The 16,929-nt window shown below is 35.2% G+C and overlaps 1 long non-coding RNA gene across 2 annotated transcripts in view; it reads right to left on the reverse strand.

Annotated features, from left to right (window-relative positions):
* Positions 1-16,929, reverse strand: part of LOC136834884 (uncharacterized) — a 411,316-nt gene that overhangs the window by 287,294 nt on the left and 107,093 nt on the right. For both annotated transcript variants that reach the window (XR_010851906.1, XR_010851907.1), the window contains exon 3: positions 13,484-13,522. This is a non-coding gene — a long non-coding RNA (uncharacterized lncRNA). The remainder of the gene's footprint in view (positions 1-13,483; positions 13,523-16,929) is intronic.

Below are 16,929 nucleotides of genomic sequence, written 5' to 3' on the forward strand. Positions count from 1 at the left end.
AGGAGTTCGGCAGAAGAAGATTGCGCGGGGAAAGTTCGCGCGCAAATTCGGCCAATTTTACGACTCCGGTAATTCTTTCGCGGCCCCCGACTCGGTGCCTCTCGGCCGAGGTACCGAGGGGCCGAATGTATATCTATGCAAAGTGGCATTACTCTCTCTCTCTCTCTCTCTTTCTCTCTTCTCTGTGCGCTCTTCTTTGCGTGGGATTATGCGAAGCGTTTATACTCTAGCGGCGCGATTCCAGAGCCATTTTTATATTTTTATATGTCTCGCCTGTAATCCAGCGTCCTTGCTCCGTGTATATAATATATTTCTGCTATTGATAGTCTTGACATTCTTTTAATACTTTACTTACATTTCTATCTATTTATTTATTAATTTGCTTATTTAATTTTTTCCTGTTTTTAATAAGTGATTAATTCTTTCTGTATTTCTCTTTACGTTCTGTTACTTCTTTCTAATGGACACCATGTTCTTTGGAAGCTTGAATCTCGAGTCAATAAATTAACGTATTAATAAGCAAATAGAACAAGTAAAAAATGCGCCGAAATTTCTTCGGCGCAATCGAGTTTTCTGTACAGCGTATAATCAAGGCCACCGAAAATAGATCGATCTTTCGGTGGCCTCGGTATAATGCTGTATGAGCCGCGGCCCACGGTGGTGGCCTGGCCTACATCGTTGCCAGAAGCACGATTCTGGCTTCCCCATAGGGTACTAGTACCGTCAGTGCACCTCTGACGGTGCACGGTAGGCATTACTTGAGGTTCTTTGCAGCGCCCCTTCGGCTCCTAGCCGCAGCCCCTTTCGTTCCTTTCACTGTACCTCCTTTCATATTCTCTTCCTTCCATCTTACACCATAGTCTTTGGAAGCTTGAATTTCAAGTCAATGGGCCCTTTGATGGGCTTGTTCCATATGCATACGTTTCATCTTCTGAATAATAATAATAATAATAATAATAATAATAATAATAATAATAATAATAATAATAATAGGTTTTGTTAAACAAAATGGCAGTTTCAACAGCGCTTATTTTATATAGTAAACGCTCAATTCGTCTTATTGTTTTTCTAGCGCTGGAATGGTTGCAAGCAATTGACCAATATTCATATCCGGTGGTTTAGTGATGTGTAGGAGGTAGTTCTCGTTGAATGTCGACTACAATATTGGTCAATTGCTTGCAACCATTCCAGGGCAAGAAAAACAATTAATAAGACGAATTGAACGTTTGCTATATAAAATAAATGCTGTTGAAACTGCCATTTTGTTTAACAAAACCTGTATTAAAGAAGGCCTTTTTCCTAATAATAATAATAATAATAATAATAATAATAATAATAATAATAATAATAATCTTATTTTGCAACTGCTATGTTTTCCTCCTGTTACACCTTTCAAACCTTTCTGCTCCCAACTTCCCATTCAGCGCTGAAACACCTCACACCGTAGGTCCCAGCGCCTGCCTGGCCGTTGACCTAAATTGTATTTTCACTTCGTTCATATACCAAATCACCGAAATTATTCTCGTGTATTATAAACGTTAAATCTTTGTTTGTTCCATAAATGATTCGCTGCGAGAGTCTGCCTCCGTGATAATAATATTAATAAACGTTCTTGTTTTCTTCAGCCGGACGACGGAATTTGCATAGGACAAATTAATTAAAAAGTTGAGTCCTCTCTCCCGTGTTCGCAGTGATTCCATAATGTTCATTTCAGTTTAGGTAATTCTGATCTCTGGAATAGAATATATACATATATATACAATTTATATCAGAGACCAAGCGCTGGCACCTGTGAGGTCATTCGGCGCTGAAAGGAAAGTTGAGAGTTGAAACGTTTTAAAATTTTAAGGGGGGGAAAATCTTTAGCAGTTGCAATATGAAATCATTGTTGGGAGAGAGTGGAAAATAAGACTGAAGAAGGAGAATATGAATGGAAGTACAGTAAAAAGAATGGAAGGGGTTGCAGCTGGGGCCGAAGGGATGCTGCAGAGAACATTTAGTAATGCCTGCAGTGCACCGTCAGAAATGCACTGACGGCATTACCTTTCCGGCCCCGACCCCAACGGAGTAATCCTGACCTTTAGTGATTCAAAATTCTAATACACAAGTCAAGTAATTAATAATTTACATATATATATATATATATATATATATATATATATATATATATATATATATATATATATATACATATGTATATACTGGTATATGTGTATTGTGTATGAATGTATGTGTATATATATATATATATATATATATATATATATATATATATATATATATATATATATATATATATACACACACAAATATATAATACTTTGATATTAGGGTACGTCAAAGATCATCTCATCTGGAAATCTAATACATATGTATACGCTTTACTGCGCACTGCTTAAACGGTATGGCAGTATATGGGAATATTTTGATAACGCTAGAGTAACCAATATCACATGAAATTAGATATTTTTCACGGAAGAGTTAAACTACAGATCTTTACATACCTAAAGAGGAAGATAAATCATGCAATGACTTATATACGCATTATGAAGCAAATCTTTCTTTTTATCAATGAGAGGATTTTAGGAAAGTATAAGCCTTGGGGGTTATTGTGTAGGAAAAAATACTCCGTCTTTTATGCTCTAGAGGACAGCGCTGAAGAAGAAACTAACACATCACTTTGAATCGTATCACTGAAACATGTTTCATGTGCATATTTCTTTTTAGTTTAACAGCGTTCGTTTTGCATTGATTGTTCAGTTACACACAGAAACAGGCATACATAAACACATATGAACAAACATACACAAACACACACACACAGGTATGCTCTGGGGAAATACAGAAAGTTGCCCGCCCCAAAGGCATCAGTATGTTACAAAGGTGTATTATCTGTCTGTCAAATGATTCGTATTTTTGCACTTACACTTATAGATAGATAGATAGATAGATAGATAGATAGATAGATAGATAGATAGACAGATAGATAGATAGATAAAGATGAAAGACCGCTAAAATGGACAGCAAATAAAAACAACCTTTTTTTCAAGGTGGCGCCAAAAAAAAGTACTGGAACATTTTATCAAAGCTATTACGTCGCAGGTAAAATAAAGTCCCCTAAAAAAAATGGATCTCGAACAAGGGTTCGGGGAGAAAAACCTTGATCATTTATCTTGCATTTTTTTTTCTCACATCCTCTTCCTCGACGAGAGGAGAAAACAATATATATATTTTATTTTGTGATAAATACGATACGATAATATTTCTTCCCTCTGTCACAGAACGGGAAAATATATCCGGTATTGATGTACTTATTATATTTGCCCACTGGAGTGAGGGAATATTTTTACGAATCTTTTCAGTCTGTGCAAAACCATTCAGACTATTTTTTTTTATATTTTTTTTAAGTTTTAAAGACACGTTGCTCTTACGCTATTGTGTTAAAACCCGAAGCTTTAATGATAGCGAAGCATGTGTTGTTGTTATTATTATTATTATTATTATTATTATTACAGCAGCCAAGGAATATGGTGTGCATTTGAACGAAGTTTCAGGAGATGACAGGAGATACATGTTATTATTATTATTATTATTATTATTATTATTATTATTATTATTATTATTATTATTATTATTATTATTAAATGTATCTGAATTCGTCAGATATATGTAAATATGGGCGTGAACAGACTTATACCTTTCTCCACTGTGATTAGTATCAATATAGAGCTTTACGATTTTCAATTTTCGTTTTTAGCCCTCTGGACCTGACTTCTGTTTTTTTTTTTTTTTTTTTACATAATTTTTTATATTTTTTTTTACTTTCATTCTCAATATTATCACTGTCCTTACCATTATTATGAATACTATTTCTTTCTACTTCTTCAGCAGCTGTGGATATTGCCGATTATCATTTTATCATTTTTATCAGATTATCTTATGTATCTAGACTGTGTATCGTCTCAACTTTGCAAATTCCATGTATACGGCCTTGAGCTGAAATAAAATTTATCATTATTATTACTATTATTATTATTATTATTATTATTATTATTATTATTATTATTATTATTATTATTATTATTATTATTACTTCGTTCTGATATTTTTGACGCGGGTTCGAATCCTTCACAGGCGTCACAATTTCTCCATTTGGTTCTTCATTTGAATCTAAGGCTTCGTAGTTACACAGAATGTGAAGACATCGAGAAGTTAAGAGAGCACTGGGGCTATTAAAATTACATGTGATTATGTTATTTCGTTGGGTAATCAGCTCTCGGGGAAGTCATTTGTCTAAAGCCACTGTAAAATTTTAAGAAAATGAAAGTTGATATTCACCAGTCAATGTGAGTGCGATTTCGTCGTGCAATTCAGCTGCACTGATTGAAATTTTTCCCTTTCCCTCAAAACTACCAACACAGGAGTTTCTGTTTTAGTTTCCTGTAAAAGAAAACTGTTGTCCCTTTTGTTGTCACAATTACATACATATCTGGTCAAACAAAGTGACTATTCACTTCGGTTATTATAATTACATGCATGTCTGGCAATAAAATAAAAACAAGTGAAAAATGCGCCGAAGTTCCTTCGGCGCAATCGAGTTTTCTGTACAGCTGCTACTGCGTGTAATCAAGGCCACGGAAAACAGATCTACCTTTCAGTGGTCTCGGTATAATGCTGTATGAGCCGCGGCCCATGAAATTTTAACCACTGCCCGGTGGTAGCCTATCATATATTGCTGCCAGAAGCACGATTATGGCTAAATTTAACCTTAAATAAAATAAAAACTACTGGCGCTAGAGGGCTGCAATTTGGTATGTTTGGTGCTTGGAAGGTGGCTGATCAACATACCAATTTGCAGCCCTCCAGCCTCAGTAGTTTTTAAAATCTGAGGGCGGACATCATTAAGCGCGGACGGACAGACAAAGCCGGCACAATAGCTTTCTTTTACAGAATCTAAATACATGATCATGCATCGATAACACACAATGTTAAATTCAATGAATCGTTTCCGCAATTTCAAGGGGACCCGTGACAACCATTTGCGGGAGAAAATTAATTTTTCCAATACAAATGAGCTTCTGGCCCGCACAGCATAATTGTATGAGCAACCAGTGTGCATTGAAATGATCACGTGATATTACCTGATTTAAATGACTGCATTCAATTAAAGCTGTGTAATGGAATCCGTCTGAAAAACCTAATATTTGGACAATAGAGGGTTTATGAATGTTTCAAAAATTGGCGAAAAGTGTAATTTTTTTTTATCCACACTGCATTGTATAAGGTCATAGCAAATGAGTTTATTTTCATTATTTTAAACGAAAACATAATACAAATGCTTCTAAGAGATTTTCTTAACCCCAGAGTAAATAATCTGTAAGACTGAACAACGTCATTTCTTCAAATATTAAATAAAAAAAACTTATTTTCAAAAATTATACAGACATTGAGACAAAAATCATAATTAGATAGTTTAGATAGCCGAACATACCACAAAACTCCATAGCTTTTATTAGAAAGAGCATTACAAACTTCTAAATTCTAAAATAGCTTATGTACAGAATGATCACACATGGGAGAAATGTGTATTAACATAATTTTTTTTTTTTTTGGTTATTTGAAAGAAGATATATGATTTCAAATTGACTGAGATTGATAAATTATGAAAATAATTAAGTGATGATAGTCATTCAATCTTTAGTTGTTTGAAAGGATTGTATTCTATCCCCTTTATTGTTTAATAGAGTTCATATCAAGCTTAAGAGTGCGTCCACACTGCAGTATAACATGTCGGAAACATACGTCGAAAACTTATCACATACATATCACAAACATGTTGATAACAAGTTGACGACACTAAGTGGAGCTGGACAATTTCGTGGGGCACTGGTTAGGACTATCACCAAGTCACTGACTTGTATTTAACATGTTTGTGATATATGTAGGATACACACTTAACAGTGCATCCACACTGCAGTATAACATGTCGTAAACACGCGTCGAAAACTCATCACATACTGTACATATCACAAACATGTTGATAACATTTTGACTACCATAAGTGGAACTAGATAATCACATGAAGCGCTGGCTTTTTGCAGGCTTTTGTGAAGAAGGAAACGTAGTAACATCTACATGTATCATACATGTATCCTACATGTATCCCACAAGCATCGCTTCAAGGAATATGAAAAATCTAGTGTTGGGGATGTTTTCTGTTCCTGAGCTCATTCTTAATTCAGCGGACAAAGGATCAACGTGCAAGTATGCTAAATGTATTCTATATGTATCCTACATGTATACCACATGTATCCCACAACCATCGACTCAAGGAATATGAAAAATCTAACGTTGGGGATGTTTTCTATACCTGAGCTCATTCTTAATTCAGCGGACAAAGGATCAACATGCCACTATGCAAAATGTAATCTATGTGCGTCATACATGTCTTCCACATGTATCCTACAACTATCGCTTCAATGAAAATGAAAAAACTGAGTTGGGGATATTTTCTGTTCCTGAGGTCATTTTTAATTCAGCAGATAAAGGATCAACGTGCCAGTATGCAGAATTAATCCACCTCTGTCATACATGTCTTCCACATGTATCCAACAACCATCGCTGCAATGAAAATGAAAAAACTGAGTTAGGGATATTTTCTGTTCCTGAGGTCATTCTTAATTCAGCGGACAAAGGATCAACGTGCCAGTATGCAGAATGTAATCTACGTGTGTCATACATGTCTTCCACATGTATGCCACGAGCGTTGCTTCAAGGAAAACAATACAGTTGGTGTTGGGGATGATTGCTGTTCCTGACCTCATTTTCAATTCAGCGGTTAAAGGATCAACGCGCCAATATGCAGCACTTGTGCCCTCAAAAAGGAAGAGGAATCATTCAGCAGGACACTGCAAGCAAACGTGAGTGTTACAACAAATAAGCGGAAGTGCTTGAAAGTGCCTGAACGCTGTTGCCATATTCAGTGTCCTGTATAAATGAAACATTAGCTTCCTTCGTCTATTGCATGCATTCCTCGCTCGACAGAATTTAGGAGTTCGCATACAAAGAGCCCTTTTAAGAAGACGCATTCTCATCCCATGCAAGTATGCATGGCTCCGTGCATACGACAAACAAGCGTGCATGCGGAGGATCTAATGCATTCGCACGCGTGTGTACGCGCGTATATCATCTCGTAATTACATACCCGTGGGTAAAGAAATGCAGGAGATTAGAATTATGAAAGGGATTAAATGTGGTGTTCGTTATCGTCGAGCCATAAATTAGGTTAAAAGAAGGATATATTTTTCTTGCCAGGTAATCTGACCTGAAACTAGACATAAGGCATTTCGTTAAAAAGTTTGTGCCGCAGGATTTTTTATATGTAAACAAATACCTAATACCACATACAGTAGAAATGGGGGCTTTCGAGAAACACATACACACACACACATATATATACATATATATATATATATATATATATATATATATATATATATATATATATATATATATATATATATATATATCTCATGTTAGGTTTTCTTCCTATACTCTATGTATAGGTTTGCATATTATAACAAATTAAAAAGTATTACCTTAGTAAACAAAAGATATAAAAAGATAACTTATGAATACCAGCTATCCTAACCTCTCAAGAAAAATATAAAAAAAAAAATTCCAGTAAAAAATTGTACCATCAACATTAATATCTCCCGGTACTTGGGCCATAGCTCTGTTGAACCTTCAACAGGTATACGAAAGAATCCTTTGACCGTCAGAGAAAAATAATAATAATAATATTAATGATAATAATAATAATCCTTTGATACTGACCTCAAAGGGAATATATCTCAGTTCTCCAAGCAGATGGCACCCAGTACATAAAGGGCGAACTACAAAAGTAGACTCTTTATCCTTTTGTGAGCCAGAGATTTATTTCAAAAGGTAGTCCTGTACTTCACCTGCCCTGGATAGCTTTGGTAAAAAGGTTCATTTCCCCTTTTGTCCAAAAATGATTGTTTTTCTTGGTCCCAGAGGGAGATATCCCTTCGTCCCCCCCCCCCCCCTTTTTTCACTGGGTCAAAGGGGGTTTTCAGTGTGTTCTTTCCTGGAGTTCATGCGTATATATATATATATACATATATGTGTGTATATGTATATTATATGCATATATTGATATGTATATACATACATATATACATACATATATATATATATATATATATATATATATATATATATATATATATATATATATATATACATATACAGTATATATATATTACGGTATTACGAATACTTGGCACTTGTATACCAAACAACAAATAACCTATTGATTTCAAATTCACTGTAGCCTGGAAGTACCTCGTAAACAAAAAGGTTTACACACATACGCGCACCCAGCTTTCTTACGCAAAGTTTATTATTACTTTCACCATTTCAATATTTTCATAACTTTTTCTGTTTGAACCAAATTTCATACCCTCCCAGGCACCGGTAATAAAAATCAGATGCACATAAAATCCACGAGTAAAAGTTAACTCCTACGAAATTTTCTCAGTGCTACCCGCGAGAGAAATAGGTCCATATGTCAAGCGAGCACTTCATTACACTCAAAGTTCGTATGCTGGTTCCCACATTACGGGAATAACATAGCATAACATAACATAACAGTAGCAACACCAGCAGAGACTTAAGCTCAACTCTCATTCGGGATTAGCGCCACAATTTCTGTATTTTTAGAAGCCAGGGAAAACGAGTTATGAAATCGCTTTTAATTTCCGCCCTCTGAGAGATGGTCTTGCAACAGTAAGTGGGTAAAGTTCTCTCTCTCTCTCTCTCTTCTTCTTCTTCTTCTTCTTCTTCTTCTTCTTCTTCTTCTTCTCTCTCTCTCTCTCTCTCTCTCTCTCTCTCTCTCTCTCTCTCTCTCTCTCTCTCTCTCTCCAAGTTTTTCAGACTCGTGAGTGATTGACATTCTATGCATCATCTTTCTATCATCAATATTTCTGACCTATTCGTGTCTCTCTCTCTCTCTCTCTCTCTCTCTCTCTCTCTCTCTCTCTCTCTCTCTCTCTCTCTCTCTTTCCAAGTTTTTCAGACTCAAGAGTGAATAAGATTTCATGTATTAACTTTCTGTCATCAATATTATTTCTCTCTCTCTCTCTCTCTCTCTCTCTCTCTCCCTCTCTCTCTCTCCAAGTCTTCAAGACTCGGGAGGGTAAAATAAAATATATGCAAAACATTATGTTAAAAGATCATACCTGTATTTCACTCGCAAGCGCATGAACATGCATACACATATACACACACATACAAACACACACACACACACACACACACACTCAATGCCAACGCATCCTGGTGGCACTGTCCTCCATAATTGAGTGTTCCTTGATTGACTGAGTTGTATTTTTCCTTCCCCGGCGTGAAACACCGCAAAACCTCATTTTCCAAATGCGGCATTATTCAAAAAAATAAATAAATAAATAAAATAAATAAATAAATAAATAAACGAAGCGAAATGAGCTTATTGCTGTAGCTTTAATCGCATGAAACAAAAACTGAGAAAAATGGCTCTCGGATTCTTAGGAAAAAATAAATCAGTAAATAAATAAAAAACGAGACGAAATGAGGATATTGTTGTAGCTTTAACCACATGAAACAAAATTAAGAAAAAAAAAACGATGTTTACGGCTATCAGGAGTCCGAAAGCAAAAATATGAAAAATGAAAATTTACTAAAAATAACTAAAAACAAGATTAAGAAAAATAAAACGGTAATTTTTACGGCTATCTGAAGTCCGAATGCGACGAAAAAAATGAAAAATGACTAAAAATAATTTTTAAAAAAATTAAGAAAAATAAAACGAAAAATTACTAAAAACAACTAAAAAAAATTATTAAGAAAAATAAAATGGTAATTTTAACGGCTATCTAGAGTCCGAATGCGACGTAAAAAAAAATGAAAAATGAATAAAAATTAACTAAAAAGAATATTAAGAAAAATAAGCGAACGTAAAAAATGAAAAATGACTGAAAACAACTATAAAAAATATTAAGAAAAATAAGCGAACGTCAAAAAAGGAAAAATGAATAAAAATAACAGAGAAAAATATTAAGAAAAATAAAACGATAATGTTTACTGGTATCTGGAGTCCGAAAGCGAACGTGAAAAAAATGAAAAAGGAATAAAAAAAAATATTAACAAAATAAATATTAAGAAAAATAAGCGAACGTCAAAAAACTGAAAAATTACCAAATTAAAAGAAGATATTAAGAAAAATAAAATGATAATTTTTACGGCTATCTGGAGTCCGAAAGCGTACGTAAGAAATAAAAAAAATGAATAAAAACATTTTTTAAAAATCTTAAGAAAAATTTAAAAAACGATGATGTTTCCGGCTATCAGGAGTCCCAGAGCGAAAATAAAACAAATGGAAAATCACGACGAATAACGGGAAAAAATAACGTGGCTTCGAAGGCAGTGGTTATTTTATGTGTCTTTTGCCGCCGTTGAGGGAAAGTGTTTCATCTCTGAATTCGACAAATTATCATTTTTTATTCTTGTTTGGGAAATGGCTTCTTATGTGGCGTTGCAAAAAAATGGTTTTTATTAAATTTCACCCTTTGATTCGAATGGCTCGCGATTTGCCAGTTCGGCATTTCTGGCTGCGAAAAGAGAGAGAGAGAGAGAGAGAGAGAGAGAGAGAGAGAGAGAGAGAGAGAGAGAGAGAGAGAGAGAGAGAGAATTAAAAATTTTGAAAAAATGTTATTTCGGCCTCTCTGGCCGTAAAGAGAGAGAGAGAGAGAGAGAGAGAGAGAGAGAGAATGGTGTTTTCCTTTTTTATTAAGAAAATTTGCTTCTATTTAACGCCAGTTTAACAGAGAGAGAGAGAGAGAGAGAGAGAGAGAGAGAGAGAGAGAGAGAGAGAGAGAGAGAGATAAATCCTTTTTCCTAAATACCCGAAATATTATCATTAAAAAATGTATAAACTGATCACCAAAGGATTTAAATGCCAAATAATCTAAACATTATTAACACAATATATAAATATTGATCCTCAAATGATTCATATTCCCTATAATTTGAATATTATTAAACAAGTAAAAAATGCGCCGAAGAAACTTCGGCGCAGTCGAGTTTTCTGTACAGCCGCTACAGCGCATAATCAAGGCCAACGAAAATAGATCTACCTTTCGGTGGCTGTATGAACCGCGGCCCATTAAAAATTAACCACTGCCCGGTGGTGGCCTATCCTATATCGTTGCCAGAGGCATGAATATGGCTAACTTTAACCTTGAACAAAATAAAACCTACTGAGGCTAGAGGGCTGCAATTTGCTATGTTTGATGGCTGGAGGGTGGATGATCAACATACCAATATCCAGCCCTCTAGCCTCAGTAGTTTTTAAGTTCTGAGGGCTGACAGAAAAAGTGCGGACGGACAGACAAATCCGGCACAAGAAAACTAAAAATATATGAATATTGATCAGCAAAGGATTTAAACGCCCAACAACCAAAAAAACTATTAATATATACATATATATATATATATTATATAAAATATATATATGTATAATTTATATATATATATATATATATATATATATATATATTATATATGTATATATAATTTATATATATATATATATACACATATATAATAATTTATAGTCCCGTGTTCAAAAATAAACGAACATTATAAAATAACAACGCTGGTTTTTTGCAATGAAAATTGTGAAATATTGTAAAAGTGCCACAGATATCAATCACGAAAAGATTTATGGCCCCAGTCGGCTACTTGCGAAAAGAACTTCACGGGGACGAGAACAGAGTCCTAATCGTGATAATACGAAAAGGAGTTCTTGCGTTTTCCTCGGCGTTGTCGTAACTAGAAATCGCTCGGTAATTATCTCGACGCCAATCTTCCGCTTGGCTGCCCCGGCTCGAACGGACGGCAAACGTGTCACCCTTGCGTGACGCGTTGTTGCCCACACTGAAGTCGAGGCGCGTCGACTGTTCGTGTCTCTTCCTTCCAGTTAATTTGGGCGAGCGGAAAAGCACATCGCAGTAATTGTGGGTGTTAATGAAATGATTATAAAACTGATGATCGTATGTATTTGTATATATGTATGTGTATATGTATACATACACACACATGTATCTACTGTGATTTTTTAAGCGTATATATATACGTATATAAGTATATATATGTATATATATACATATACATACATATAGATATACATATATATTTATTTATGTCTCTATATATATATATATATATATATATATATATATATATTATATATATATATATATATATATATATATATATATATTTTGTAATATATTAATGGTTTTTTGCAATGAATACTGTAAAATATTGTAAAACCGTATAATACTTTATACAGTATTTTCGCAAAATAACTTAAATGATAAGATAATGCGAGTTTATTATAATTATCACGGAAAAACATCCTAAAAATATATAATAACGTGGCAGCCTTTCCGCAAAACCCTAAAATTATCATATATGAATTATGACCAGTCGTCGGGAGAGAGAGTGTGTATTTGTGTGTGCGTGTGTGAGTGTGTGTGTGGGAAGAGGGGGGCGGGGGTATTTAGGTGGATATGTGGGTGGGAGTAGAGGGGGAGGGGGAGGGGAGAGGGGGGTACCTGCTCCCCGCATTGCTTTTAATGGCCTTGATGATGGAATGAACAATTTTGTGTCGGTGAGTTTGGCGGGTGTTCCTGATTGCGCAGTCAACAATCAAAAAAACAACCTCCCTGAATGCATGCTGTTGTAGTCTTTGTTGTTGTTGTATGTTGTTGTTTTGGGTGAGTTTGTTGTTGCTTTGTTGTTGGTGGACATGCGAATGAATTTAGAACCTGTTTGTAATTTAGGCATTTGTTCATATGCATGCATATTTAGAATCCACTGGTAAATTTTTAACAGGTGCGTATATAATTGTAATATATACCTGTGCGTGTGTGTGTATGTATTGTACGTATCTATGTGCTGTACGTGTGTGACTGTATATATGTAAGTACGCACACACATACATATATATATATATATATATATATATATATATATATATATATATATATATATATATATATATATATATATATATATATACATTTCTGTGTGTATAAACATGTGATACTTTATACAGAATCCCAACCAGCCTGATATCAAAAATAGATAACTGACCTCCAACCCACCCAACATTCCAAAAATCAAACAGAAGAAAAAATACACGAATAATAATAATTATGAAAACGCCAAAAGAAAATATTCAAAGGAAAAGCTTAAAAAAAGAGAGAGAGAGAACCGCCTCCAAGGCTTTGATCCTTTTCAAATGATCAAATTTAAAAAAAAAAAAAGAGAGAAGTTGGAGGCATTCCCACTTGATTCCCTCCTAACAAGGAGGATTTTAATGATTCCTGTCTAAATGGTCATTCCAGGACCTTACCTGAGGTTCGTCGTCAGTGCTTTATGGTGGTGGTGCTCCCTGGAAAAAAGGAGAGATGTTTTAATTAACGCTTTGGGAGTCAAAGGCCGAGATAGTTTTTAATGGCTTGAATGTGTGAGCGCGCTTGAGCGTGCGCATGCACAGGTACACACATTTATATATATGTATATATATATATATATATATATATATATATATATATTTATCTATTTATCAATTTATTTATATATACTGTATATACATACATATATTTATTTACTCATATATTTATGCATATATATATATATATATATATATATATATATATATATATATATATATAGAGAGAGAGAGAGAGAGAGAGAGAGAGAGAGAGAGAGAGAGAGAGAGAGAGAGAGAGAGAGCATCTAAATCTTTCATTCTCATCTTGTAATACGTACGAGATCCTATAGCAATTATTGCACACTTACCCACACACACACACACACACTTATATTTTGTAAAAGAGAGAGAGAGAGAGAGAGAGAGAGAGAGAGAGAGAGAGAGAGAGAGAGAGAGAGAGAAGAGAGAGAAAAAAAAAAAAAAGCTACTGCCATCATTATAATAAACAGAAGGCTACCTCGCCCAGAAGAGGCTAGTGTGCGCAAGCAGAGAACCTTCTTCTACCTCTCCCATTAGAGACAAAGCCTGGCTCCTGGAGAGCAAATACCTCTTGGGCCCCCGGGGGAGATATACCGCATTCAAATCCATCTCTTTATTTTCCTAAGGCAGCCAAAAAAAAAAATAAAATAAAAAGTAATGGGTCCTGTTTTCCGTGCTATATTTAGAAGGCGGGCTTGTGTCGTGATAAGGGCGGTTTGTAGAGGTTTTGGTTTCCTGTGAAAGGAAACTATTGTGCCGGCTTTGTCTGTCCGTCCGCACTTTATTCTGTCCGCTCTCAGATCTTAAAAACCACTGAGGCTAGAGGGCTGCAAATTGGTATGTTGATCATCCACCCTCCAATCATCAAAAATACCAAACTACAGCCTTCTAGTAGGTTTTATTTTATTTAAGGTTAAAGTTAGCCATGATCGTACTTCTGGCAACGACATAAGATAGGCCACCAGCCGTGGTTGAAGTTTCATGGGCAGCGGCTCATACAGCACTATACCGAGACCACCGATCTATTTTCGGTGGCCTTGATTGTACGCTGTAACGGCTGTACAGAAAACTCGATTGCGCCGAAGAAACTTCGTCGCAATTTTTTACTTTTTTTTATCTCTCCGATTAAAAACAGGTTTTAAGTAATGTAGATTTGGTCTGAATATTTCCCAAATTTTCTTTTTAAATTGACAAACATTCTTTTAAATAAATATTACAGAGGTTCGTTTTGACTCTCTCAGATTAAAAACAGGTTTTAAGTAATGTAGATTTGGTCTGAATATTTCCAACATTTTGTTTTTAAATTGACAAACATTGTTTTAAATAAATATGACAGAGGTTCGTTTTGACTCTCTCAGATTAAAAACAGGTTTTAAGTAATGTAACGATTGGTTTGAATCTCTCCCGAATTTTCGTTTTTTATTTTTCAATTCGTATTTCTAATTCGTCAAAAAAAATCCATTTTCTATTAAGAAAATATTCTTCATTAAATGTTTGTCTCTTAAAAGATGAGGAATTGACTGTTCCTCAATGCCTTGTGTTCCTGTTTAATTGAATGGAATAATTTACAATATTACTATTTTTCTTTTACATATATTATTCTCGTCTTCATTAACTGTTCATTATGTAGTTTTCTTCTTTATAAACCACGACCTTCGTTTCCTTATTATTCGTCATCCTGTCCTGAGAGAGAGAGAGAGAGAGAGAGAGAGAGAGAAGAGAGAGAGAGAGAGAGAGATAGAGAGAGAGAGAGAGAGAGAGAGAGAGAGAGAGAGAGAGAGCATTTAAAGCTCAAAGTTTATTTGAATCCCGGTTACAGCGGCCTACTCCAGAATGCCCGTTATGCTTGAAGAAGCCTGCCTCTGTCATGTCATGTTATGTTATGTTATGTAATGTAATGTTATGACATGTTATTCACGTAATGTGGGACCCGGACAGAAGATGAACTGGGCATCAAGTGGGCCGCTTGATTTATGGGCCTGGTTCTCTGGCACTAAATATATTCCTGGTTACGAAATCTTGTTCTGGCGAATATTTTGCTTGATGTTTAATCTTAAAACCTCTTTCATCCTCACTTTCTTTCTTGCTTTTTTCCTTCTTTTCTTCAGATCGTCAGCTGAAAACCCTTATGGACAGTGTCAACAGATTTTATAAACCCGAGAGAGAGAGAAAAAAAAAGTTATAGTAAAAGGCGATAAATAAATATGAGGAAATAGAGAGAGAGAGAGAGAGAGAGAGAGAGAGAGAGAGAGAGAGAGAGAGAGAGAGAGAGAGAGAGAGAGAGAGAGAGAGAAGTTTTAGTAAAAGGTAATAAATAAATGAATATGAGGAAATATAAAATGAGAGAGAGAGAGAGAGAGAGAGAGAGAGAGAGAGAGAGAGAGAGAGAGAGAGAGAGAGAGAGAGAGAGAGAGATTATAGTAAAAAGTGATAAATAAATACATAAATATAAGGGAACTGAAAACAAACCCGATACACCTGAAATTCAGGAGATTTCAGCAGCAGAGCGCAGGCATGAATTAAGAGAATCGGATGTTTTAAATTAATATTTGGTACCACACAGCATAATGACACCCCTTAGTTTCCAATTAGATCATTTATCATAAAACAAAAACATAATTTTACAGCTAAATTCAAGGCCCCAAAAATATCACTAAACACCTCTTATTCCCGCCAGCACCCGTGCAATCAACCTCAAGCGACATACGCGCATCTACGCACGTACAAAAGCGAGCGAATTCTCCTCTTGCTTTGGTCATTTGCATGCGTGCTTGCGCAACCCGGACCGAGATATTTACTGTCTGATATGTTAATGCATCATCTTAATAGCCTCTTTGTATGCTGACTCTTATTAAAAGAAAATATATTTCCGCGCTTGGAAGGCGTTCAGGAGACGAGGGGAGAGTCGTGTTTCAAGCAAGAGTCTCTCTTCTTCAGACGCGGTTGCAATGAACGAGGCACTCGCCATAATCATTTTGAGTGTCTCTGAATATTTATGGTGGTCTCTTGACAAATGGTTCTCTCTCTCTCTCTCTCTCTCTCTCTTCTCTCTTTTATTGTAATGATACGCACACTCCCTTACCTAATATTTTCCATGGTCGGTTCAGCTGAGATTATGATGCTACACTTATAATACTTCTCTCTCTCTCTCTCTCTCTCTCTCTCTCTCTCTCTCTCTCTCTCTCTCTCTCTCTCTCATGATAATTATTTGCACACTCTCTGACCTAATATTTTCCACGGTCGGTTCAGCTGAGATTAAGATGCTACACTCTGAGTAATTATCTTCGCTAGATACCATCCAGTTTCAATGAGTTCTGTTAATAATA

The sequence above is a fragment of the Macrobrachium rosenbergii genome, chromosome 54 (assembly GCF_040412425.1).
Source record: "Macrobrachium rosenbergii isolate ZJJX-2024 chromosome 54, ASM4041242v1, whole genome shotgun sequence".
Taxonomy (NCBI): domain Eukaryota; kingdom Metazoa; phylum Arthropoda; class Malacostraca; order Decapoda; family Palaemonidae; genus Macrobrachium; species Macrobrachium rosenbergii.